This window comes from Sinocyclocheilus anshuiensis, unplaced genomic scaffold (assembly GCF_001515605.1).
Source record: "Sinocyclocheilus anshuiensis isolate Anshui unplaced genomic scaffold, SAMN03320099.WGS_v1.1 scaffold920, whole genome shotgun sequence".
Taxonomy (NCBI): Eukaryota; Metazoa; Chordata; class Actinopteri; order Cypriniformes; family Cyprinidae; genus Sinocyclocheilus; species Sinocyclocheilus anshuiensis.
In genome coordinates this window covers 58,859-63,127 of record NW_015552604.1, presented here as the reverse complement: position 1 = coordinate 63,127, position 4,269 = coordinate 58,859, and positions in this window count along the sequence as shown.

Below are 4,269 nucleotides of genomic sequence, written 5' to 3'. Positions count from 1 at the left end.
TTGGCAAATGCTTATGACTCATATTTCCGTGCACTTTGTGCCTGTTTATTACATGCAACCTAGTGTAGCTACTGTGTCTGAACCTTAATATGAAGTCAAACTCTTCAGTGTTGTTTTCAGATCACTCCTACCTGAGTCATTTGACTGAATACAGTCATTCTGAGTGATTAGGCTGTTTCTGAAGCTGTTTCCCCCCACAGATTCTCTTCACGATGAAATAGTTCTGTTGAACAAACTGTTGGCGAAGCACAATTACATGGTTTACATGCTGCAGGTGATTTTGAGGTTTTATTATATCATGACTTTTATTTGAGTTATAATAACATTTTGTTGTTGATACGAATAATTCAGTCTTAAATCACCTCCTCATTAAAATACATAGCACCAACTGACTGGTCATTGATACGTTAATTACTAAATGCCAACCCGAACGAAGCGGACTCAAAATTATGTGTTTCTATGGCAACACTATTTAACACAAATTGAATTGAGTTATTTCAGTAATAAATAGACAAAACTACAGTACAGCAAGAAACAGTGGTTATGCAAATAAATTTATACATTTTTAAATGACATATTATGTAGTTATTAAACTATAGCTATGGAGTAAGTTTTACCAGAAAATACTATTTCAGTTCTTCTTCTTCAAAATTCCATGTTTAACTCAATGTGTTACTTGCTGTTTCTTTGTAAATGTTTGTGAAATTCACTAGCAATTTCTGAGTGAAAATTGTACACCATTTTTTCAGTGTGTATTATATGTATTTTATTTATTTTCAGATTAGTCTTACATTATGTAGACATTAACAATAGTCAATTATAGAAATAATTAAACATAAATATTACAAGATTTATAAAATATATAATAATATACTGTAAGTATAAGAAATATTATTACAAAATATTACTTAGCTACATTTTACTGCTGGAGCCACTGAGTATATCTGTAGGTAAAACAGGTCAGACTCTCATAATTATGGTAATTCTGATGTGGCATGTATGCACTATACATTAGAAATAGCATACTACAGTACAATATCACCCTTGCTTCAGTATATAGTACACCAAAACAAATTGGTGTAGGATTTACTTTTCACATGGAATTTGCAAGTGAATTTCACAAATAATTAGACTATAATTTGACTTAAACATGAAAGACCAAAATATTATTTTCTTGTAGAACATACTCCAATAATCTTTGTTTTATTTACAATCATTTATGTGCAAATCATTTTACTGTTTATGTACAGTATACCATTCACAGTATATGAATATCCGCCATCTTTTTTCATAAGCGCTCAGTTCTGGACACCGAAACAACATTTTTGTGCCACTGGCCAGGAGCCAAAGGAAAATGACTGTTGAACATCTCATATACTATTTGTATGTTGCTATTTGACTCAAAGTCATCATACATGGCTAATTTGAAATGGTAATCATGGCTCAAAACATTCTGTGGTCCTATGAGCATCTTGTAGGGGTCCCTGCCAACTGACTATTATTAAGATGAATGGGAATGCTAACAGATAAACAGGTGTTATAGGCCTCCTTGAGTTACACACGTAACATGATGAAGTCATGCCATAATAATATTTCATGTATACTACAATATGAAATGTTTATCGAGGAATAAAGCCTGCTGTTTCAATAGTAGCTAGTATACAGTGTATACTACACAGTACTCACTATGCAAGTAAACCTCCATGCCAAACATTAAATTCTCCTGGGAAGTGCAATAGTGACTAGCATTGGTCAATAAAAATTAATTGTTTGACTGCTCTGGGCTCGTTAGAAAGAAGAGTTTTTCCTTGACAGGACAAGTTTTAACTTCATATATGACACATCTCATTTTTAATTATTTTACATTTACTGTACCTTGTTTTACTGAATACAGTACAAATTCAAATGGCTAAACCACTGTTCACCGATTAAAGAACACAGGCAAAGGACTATCTGTTGAATTATGAGCAGACATATAAATTGTTTTACAAGTGGCCCCTTGAGTCTATTTAGACAACTAGTTTCGAATAGCATCATAAACTGAAATTGTCATTGAGCCATTGAGGTGAAATATTTCGCTAAGACCCTGAGCTTGGTAGTAATATGTTAAATATACAGTGAAAGTGTCTGGGAATACAACATCTGTAAATGCACCAACAGAAGACGTAAAGAAAGAAGAACAGGCCTTACGTGTGAATTCCTGTGCAGTAGTAGGGGAGTGTCATACAGGTGTGTCTGTTCTGCAGTCGTGCTCACATACTTCAGCTTATATTTGAGGTGAAGGGTATTAGACTTCAAACTCTGAACTGCCCACTCAAGTCAGTGACGCTGATCCAGTCACATGGTAGGAAAGTCTTGATGTAAACAATGAGAGCATGCTGTCCTAAACAGCAGCTAGCTCAAATGAGATGCCAAGCTGTGTGACATGCTATACTTAAATATTTTCCCACACACACACACACACACACACGTGTGTGTGTGTGTGTGTGTGTGTATATATATATATATTAAATTATGAACTTTATGCATTAATGCTTAGGTTATTTGTCAACTTCCCTAAAACAAACATTTAGAAATTAAAGCATGTATACCATTTTACAGTGCTTTATTGCAAAATGTAGGTTTATTTACAATACATTTGTCGAAATGTTTTAAATTCATTTGAGTTGGTCCCTGGCAAAAGGCATTTGTTATTTTGAGCAAAAACATAACTCTCAGTTCTCAAATAATATTAAAGAGCAGGTCTTTATGACCACATTATACATACAGTACAACTGCTTGTGAACAATTTTGTCGCCATCTGGAGGACAAGCTGAAAATGTCACACTCCCATCATAGTCTCTCACAAATATCGACAGTGCAATCCTCATTATTGTCACGGGTGCACTGCTGAGCGGACTGAGGAGCAAGGAACGAAGAGAGAGATGAGGAGTACATCAATCCAAATGGGTTTAATTAATACAAAGGAACACTCACGCAGTACATGTAGACATAGACATGAACATGACCTGAACAATACCGGACCCTGGAGCACACACAGGGAACACTATTTATACACACAGGAGGAGGGGATGACGAGACACACCTGGGAGCAATGAAACATCAAGGGAAACACCTGGGACAAATGAACTTAATCAGGACAGGAACAGGAAACTAACCAAATATGGGCATAGGAAGGCACATGGGGAGCAAGACACACAAAACACGGAACAAAGTCTGACAATTATGTACATTTACATTCAAACTACATGTATTAATTCAGCAGATTTGGTCAAAAAATAGTTTTAATCAAAAAGGGCTTACAAGAGAAGAAAATGGCATAAACAATACACAAATTTAGGACATATAAAGTTTGATTTCTTCATTTGACTATAATTTTGTCATTGGCTGTGGTATTTTATAGGAAAAAAATAAGCACAACATTACTATATTTCCTAACTAATACACTGGGTATTGCACATTAAGTCTGTAGGTTAAAAAGGCACATTTCGTTTCAAAACCAAAAAGCTAAATATCAGAGGCATAGCTACGTCGTTCACTGAGACAGCAGGTATAAGAAACGCATTTATTTTGGAGGGTAGTGGGCAAATGGTGCTTCCTCATTTACCTTGCCCTGATGAAAGAAAAAAGAATCAAATAAGTACAAATAAGTCACTTTTGTATTGCCTCCAAATAAAAATCAGACAATTAATGTCAGACGAATTTATAATTGATTATTGTTAATGTCAGAAGGATATTTCAAAGGTTTGGAGTTAGATTTTTTTAAAGAAATTAATATTTTTATTCAGCAGGAATGCATTAAATTGATCAAACGCGACAGCAAAAACATTTTTGATGTTTAAGTAATGGATGCTAAAATTTAAGCTTTGCCATCACAGGAATTAATTACATTTTAAAATATATTAAAATAGAAAACAATTCTTTTAAATTGTAATAATATTTCACCGTATTACTGTTTTCACTGTATTTTAATTTGATCAAATAAATGCAGCCTTGGTGAGCATGAGAGACTTGTAGTGTGTATATTTATATGTATGTATATATATATATATATATATATATATACACACACACATATAACCCTGACATATTATACTAAACTAAAACATATTATAGTATCTTCACCATTCGTGTGCCAAATGTTTTACCATTCTGTGGGCTGCCAAAAACTTTGGTGCTTGGCCCATAATTATGATTATGATGCATGCAGAAATGTTACTGTAATTATGAGACTTACCATAAGTACATCATCAAGCCTCTCAAACTGTG